Genomic DNA, 7,598 nt, shown 5'->3' with positions numbered 1-7,598 from the left:
GTCATGTATTTACTATGGCTTTCTTGCCAAAGTATTCGTGACTCCTCTGTTTTATTGGAGCGCCACATTCTCTCTAATTTACGGGTTGTTTGTTTGAGTGTGTGAGTTTCAGAGCTAAACCACGGAGCTTTCCTCTGACGTTTAATAGTTTTTTCCCTCAATGGGGCAATTGAGTCCAAGGTGGATTTTAGTACACTAGCAGAGCTATCGACAAGCAGATCCAGTTGAGAGGGGTTATAATTAATGTCATAGTTATTTATTGGATGGTGCACTGAGTGTAAGGCAGCAGGAATGGCCTCTTTAAATTTAGCCACAGCACTGTTGGACAGATTTCTACTCGTAACTATTTTATTGCACAGTGCGAGATCCTCTAGGATAATGTTAAAAGATATTAAAAAGTGATCTGATAGCAGAGGATTTTCAGGGTAGACTTTTAGTTCATTAATATCAAGGCCATATGTTAGAACAAGATCAAGAGTATGATTTAAACGATGAGTAGCTTCATTAATAGTTTGAAAAAAGCCAACTGAGTCTATTAGGGACATAAAGGCTGAGCTCAGGCTATCACTATCTTTGTCCACATGGATATTAAAATCGCCTACTATCAGTATTTTATCAGAACTGAGGACTAAGTTTGATATAAACTCAGAGAATTCTGATAGAAATTCAGAATAAGGGCCTGGAGGACGGTAAATTATCGCAAATAAGACTGGCTGGCAGGTTTTTGATTCGATATGAGATAAATTTAGAACCAGGCTTTCAAAGGAAGTGTAATTGGCCTTTGGTTTAGGATAGATTAGGAGAGAGGAACGATAAATAGCTGCTACACCACCTCCACGGCCTATGTCTCGTGGCATATGAGTATTTAAATGACTGGGAGGAGTGGCTTCATTTAAACTAACATATTCATCTTGATACAGCCATGTTTCAGTTAAACAGAATAAATCAAAGTTATTTTCTGAGATAAGGTCATTTACTAGTAGAGATTTGGATCTCAGTGATCTAATATTTAATAGAGCACATCTAATGCTTTTATGTTTTGGTGTTTCTAGATTTGAGATTTTAATTTTTTTCAGATTTTTATAATTGATAGCTCTTTTATTTTTATTTGATTTTATGTTAAAATCATTGTGAAATATGGGTCGGGGGACTGACACCGTCTCTATAAAATAATATTCATCACCATCACAACAGTTGTCATGGCGATGAACACAGCTATCATAATAGCAATGGGAGGGAAACTGTCCTAAGGCAAGCGCAGAGGGGCGTGGAGGACTCCCCCTCTGTAACATGGTCTCATTCATGAGATGTCATAAATGTGCCATGTTTTCTGATAGTAGAGATGCTCCCTCCAAAGTAGGATGGATTCCATCTCTTCCTATCAGGTTCGGTTTTCCCCAGAAGGATCTCCAATTATCAATGAAGCCCACCTCGTTTTCTGGACACCACCTCGATAGCCAGCGGTTAAATGATGACATGCGGCTATACATGTCATCACTGGTCAGATTTGGTAAGGGACCAGAGAAAATTACGGAGTCCGACATTGTTTTAGCATAAGCACAAACTGATTCAATGTTCACTTTGGTTGCTTCCGACTGGCGACGTCGGGAGTCATTAGTGCCGACATGGAGGACTATCCTATCAAACTTACGATTACTCTTTGCCAGCAACTTTAGATTTGATTCTATGTCGCCCGCTCTGGTCCCTGGGATGCACCTCACAATGCCCGCTGACTTCGCTAGCTTCACGTTTCTCACTATGGAGTCGCCAATTATCAGAGTTTGTTCCCCGGTGAGTGTGTTGTCCTCACGGAGGGGGGAGAACCTGTTTGAGACGTGAACATGGTGGTGTCCCGAGCGGCTTTTTGACCTTCGACTATGCTTTCCACGGACAGTAACCCACTCATTGCTGGCCGGGGGGGAGGCTAAGCTAGAGCTAGCACGGTTCGCACCGGCTAGGTCCTGCTTGCTAGCTTCGGTTTTGGTATCAGGGGTGCGGAACCGCTTCTCCAGATTGTTGATCCTCGCCTCCATATCTAACAGTACGCTACACTTTATGCAACTACCATTGTCCCTAAAGGAGGACGAGGAGTAACTAAACATCTGACACACCGGGCAGGAGAGCGGAGGGGAGGAGAGAGAAGCCATAGGTGCTAAATTTAAGCTAAACTAAGCTAAGCTAAGGACAAAAGGAAGTTTAAAGGAGATTGTACTGCCTATAAGAGGCGAGATTGCTTTTTACTTAACCTTCGTACGTTTAACTGTACGGTAAAAAATTATAACAAGTGTTTTCAAGGCTAGAATATCAATGACAACAAGTTTGATTAGAGTTAGCAGAACACAGTAGTAGAGCGCTGCAAGCAGCGGTAGAGCGTAAACAGGAAATGATCGATACGTCACCACGATACGTCACCACGTCCACCACTAGACTGATATGATGCCTTGGTATGTAGCAAGTGATGCTAATGCTAATGCTACACTATAGTTCATTCATTTTCAGACCCACTTATTTCTGTTTGACAGGGTCGCGGGGGTCTGCCGGTGCCAATCTCTGGCCATCATTGGGTGCTGGGTGGGGGTACACCCTGGACAGGGCGCCAGTCCATCACAGGGCAACACAGACAGACAACCACTCACTCTCATTCACTACTATGGGCAATTTAGAGACTCCATTCAATCTTATAGTCATGTTTTTGGATTGTGGGAGGAAGCCGGAGTACCCGGAAAAAACCCATGCAAACAACACTATAGTTAAAAGACTGTGTGACTATAAGAACATGTCAGATCTTTTGTTTGATGTTCATTGTACTTGGAACCAGTTTGATAAATTGCTTACATACAATTTAAAAAAAAAATTTGAAAATGACCTTGTCTTAAATGATCTTTTATTCCTTTTTTCTATTTAGGGTGATGATTTTAAGTAGGTGAATTGGTTTGTTTTATTGGTAAATAACTTTAAAACAGTTTAAATGATTTTAATGAAAAAAATTGTATTTTGACAGTGTTTTTACAAAAATAAATGGTGATATGATTTTTTTCCCCATATCACCCACTGTGACTGAGGTAAAGGTAGCACTACCTTGGGCCACAGTGTTTTAAGTGGGAGCCCCCTGCCTCTGTCATCATCAACATCTGTGATAAACACCTACAACATGAGACATGTCCCCAGATAAATGATGGACAGTTGGTTGATATGAAATATTAACGAATAAATGTATTTTGTCACATGTTCTCCACAGGGGCTGCTAAACAAGCTAGTTAACGTTAGCCAATGTGAACTTTAGCTAGCTAGCTCACTCTGTGGGTCTTTACCAGGTACTACGTGTTAAGGGTTCAGCGAGCAGGAGAACTTTGTCAGCATGGAAGATTTTGACAACACCGTACTGTCAGTGTTGGAGGGTAAGTCATGTTTTTCATTCATATTTGGTGATTATTAAGCAAAGTTAGCGTCTGTATTGGTAGCTTTGATCACATTAATGTTGCACACTGTTAGCTGGATGTTGTCTGTCCCTGTATGCAAAAAATGCCTTGCTTAAGTGCCGTGGAACAAGTGCCGAACTTTTTTTCTTTTAATAACCTAAACTTTGGGTGGGACAGCAACAAGAAAAACAACTTATTATTGTTATTATTTTTAATAATATTTCACCATAGTTGACCATCTACACCAAAATGTACAAGTGACTCCAAAATATGAGGTCCCTGAGGAAGAGGCAGGGCTCCACGCCACAACGATGGGTGTTAAAGAAGAGTTTCTTCTGCTCAAACAACACAGACAATGACACTGATGGTGACAGAAGTGGTGACACAAGCAGTTCAACCATAATTATTGAGAGCAATGATGACCTCAGCGAGGACAGTTTAAATGGAAGTTTGTGCTAAAAGTGGGAACAATTCTGTCTCATGTGCCAGAGTACATTGTAATGTACACAATGTTGGATATTTACCTGTGTTTTCCTGTTATTTTGCTTATGTGTTTACAAATGATTTCATTATTTTCCCCAGGAAAAGCGTCTCCACTTAAATCAGCTGACACAGTCATTTTCCACATAATCAATATCAAACACATTTTTAGAATTTCCTAACAATAAGTAAAACATTAAGCTGATCAAATGAAATAGGTAATTGACCATTCCTAAAAAAAATCTGAAAGTCCATTTAGAAAACACAGCTCTACTCAAACTGTTATTGTTTTTTAGACTTTAGGTGAAGTGAAGTTTGACCTCTGATAGGTGTACCTTACACTCTTTATGATTACTGTTTTCTGGTTTTGTCAAACCAAGTGGGGGAAGTAAGAAATGACTTTCTAATATAATTGTGCATTATATTTTATTCATACACATGCCACTAACTATGATTTCTCTTCTCTGATGCTAGTGTAATAGTGTTTCCATGGAAACGTCTTTGCCTCACCATCTTATTTTATAGTCTGAGGATGCAGGTGAGTCACTACAAAACATTGAGCAAAATGTACAAGAATCCCAACACAAAACCCAACCAAGGCGATTTGGCCCAAATTTTGGACCTTGAGTCCAAGGCTAGACGGGCTTTCATTGATGCAGATATTACAAAGGAAGAAGACTGACCTATGAAACTCTTTGATGCATATCCCTGCTTCAAAGACACTGGAAATGTCAGCTTTTTGACTTCCGTCCTTGGTACTGTGTGTTTCTGTCTGTGCAGTCTGCCCTGTATCAAGCCTGCTCAGTGGTAATAACTGAACAGAATTGTGTCCTAGCCAATGGATGAGCTGCATTGCATCATTGGTGGCACCAACCACAAATACATGGAGGAAATTAAGGGAAGATGGGCAGACTTGTGAGCTAAGGTGCAGTTCTATGGAGTGTGGAAGAAGGTTCTGAAACCCCCTTTTACCTTGGATCTGTGTGGAGGTAAGTTGCTGTTCAATATACCAAATTCATTGTTATGGCAGCCATGTTCAAACTATTCCATAAAAGGCCATTTTGGTTCCATAGTGGATTTCACCATCGCCCTCTTCAGTGCACTTCCATCATTGTTCCCCTCACCAACTCCACCACCAAAGCTGGAGGGGCGCCAAATTTTTAATTAAATTCAGTACATTTCTTCAGTACATCGTCTGTTATATGTTGTCACCACCAAATGTAGTATTTTTTTTCTAGATCATCACCAACTCAGGTTGATCCAGGCTGATTAAAACCATCCCATCTGAGCTGGGACATGAACTGATCCATTTATTCACACATTAGTTCTTCTAATGTCTTTAAACACTTTTATTGATACACACAGACCTGGTCAGAGCATGTTACACTCCCAGTTAGGATCATGGAAAATAACATGTGCTCCATCTCAGTAACTAGTTTAGACTTTTTTTAGACCTGTGTCCTGGGTATGATGGGTTCACAAGGTGAACAGAACTCAGCCATGTTGGGAAGTCCAGAAATCACACAGCATTTCACCCAATCATAGTGGTCTATGCCAGAAAATACCACAGACCAAGTATTTGTAGTGTAGTCATAGCACTCAACAATTATTCTTGAGGTACACGAGACAACAAAGATCTTCTTGTTCATCACTGCAATGCCAAAGCAACTGTGTCTGTGGACCATTTCAGGGACATCGTACCAGGTGTTGGTCACTGGGTCATAAGCCTCAGCAGACCTCAGATCTCTGAATCCATCTTTGCCTCCAACTGCAAAAATGTGGCCCATATATGCAACGACCCCAAGTCCACACCGAGGTGTTCCCATAGGAGTGATCAGTGTCCACTGGTTGGTGTCTGGGTTGTAATACTCAGCAGTATTCAGTGATCTAATGTTATTCCATCCTCCACATATGTAAATCTTGTTGTTCAGTGTGGTGCAGCTGGCGCTGATCCTCTCTTCATTCATTGATGCAATGAACGTCCACTGGTTGATGTTGGGCTGGTAGCGTTCAGCAGTTCTGAGTAAGGTACCATCATCATCCCTGTAGCCTCCCATAGCGTAGATGTATCCCTTTAGCACAGTAACACTCACAGAGTACCGTGGCTCCTGCATTGGTGACATCTCCTGCCAAGTGTGTGTGACTAGGTTATACCTCCACATTCTGTTAGAGGGGTCGGTCCAACTTAAACCACCACCCACAATGTAGAAGCATCTACCAAGGAAGACAGTGCTGTAGAATAGTAAGTGAGTCATGGGATTCTCCAGATTGGGATGAGTGTGAACTGTGATCCAGCTGTTAGTTCTGTAGTCAAAGGCCTCTATGGTGTTAGAATATAATCTAAACATCAGTAAGATGGCGTTTGGCAAGCGACGGCAAAACAAGGTGTTGTTGATCCCAGACTCAGAGCAGAGTAACAAAGGTTGAGACATGACTTTAAGGGTATCAGAGACCAACAAGTGGGACTCAGGGTTTGTTTTTACCACATCATTGTTAAGCACATTGTCTGTGATGTAACTTTTGTCCATCAGCCCCAGTCGTACCTTTGGTAACAGAGTAGAAATGGCTCCCTGTCGTTCCTCAGGCATGTGGTTTATCCATCTTAAAACACTTTGATAAACTGTGCTCTCCTGGGTCACAGTAAGGTCACCCTGACCCAGGATATCAGCCAGCTCCTGCTCTGCAAGCTGCAAAAACTCTACACAGAGTGAAACTTCCTCAAAATTCTCACAGATAAAGTGAAAGGCCTCATATTTCAGTTGAAACAAAATGGGAATATACCAGACTTTAGTAAACTGCCACAGCCCAATGCATTTTTCTGGACAGAGGTGATCCTTCAGAGCTTCAAAGCATGTTTGTTCCAGACTCTTTACATTGAACTGATGTACTTCTATCATTAGATCAAAAATATAACTGTTGTCAGAATGACAGAGATTAAGTAAATTCACTGAGTCCAAGGAGTTTGTGGGTTATTGTGTCTCTCTCAGAAGTTTATCCCTCATTAAAGAATACTCAATGTGTTGCTGAGTCCTTTGATGTGTGACCAGCTCTTGATGATGTCATCAACAGAGTGTGTGATGATGTCACAGTGAAATTCACACTGATATTCCTTCTGCTGGCTCCTGATTGGTGGATGGCGTGACAGATTCTGCATTCTTTGATATGTGTGTGTGTGGGTGGGGGGGGGGGGGGGGGTATCAGCTATGCATCCTCACTTGAACTTCAGGAAATGCTAATATTCCAGTTTATTATTAGTTTGAAGCCTACAGTTTGAAACATGCAGACAGTTGAGATCAGATTACCCTATTGGTGACCCAGCATACCCAATACAGAACTGGCTCATGAAACCATTTTCAGACACAGGCAGACTGACCCCTGAGCAGCGCATGTTCAACTACAGACTGAGCAGTGCTCGATCTGTGGTTGAAATGGCTTTTGGGAGACTAAAAGGTCGCTGGAGGTGTCTCCTAAAAAGAAATGACTGTAAGCTAGAGCTGAGCAAGAAGATGGCGATGGCCTGCTGTGTTCTCCATAACATATGTGAAGAGCATGGGGACAACTTCATTGAGGGGCGTACTGCTGGATTGGAACACAATCAGCCTCCCGTCCAACCACTGCCCGACACTGGCAATGCAGAGGGGGTTGACATCAGGGCAGCCTTGATACAGTATTTCAATCATGCACAATAACCCAATTGGT

This window comes from Gouania willdenowi, unplaced genomic scaffold, assembly GCF_900634775.1.
Source record: "Gouania willdenowi unplaced genomic scaffold, fGouWil2.1 scaffold_35_arrow_ctg1, whole genome shotgun sequence".
NCBI lineage: Eukaryota > Metazoa > Chordata > Actinopteri > Blenniiformes > Gobiesocidae > Gouania > Gouania willdenowi.
Note: the sequence above shows the minus strand (reverse complement) of the source record.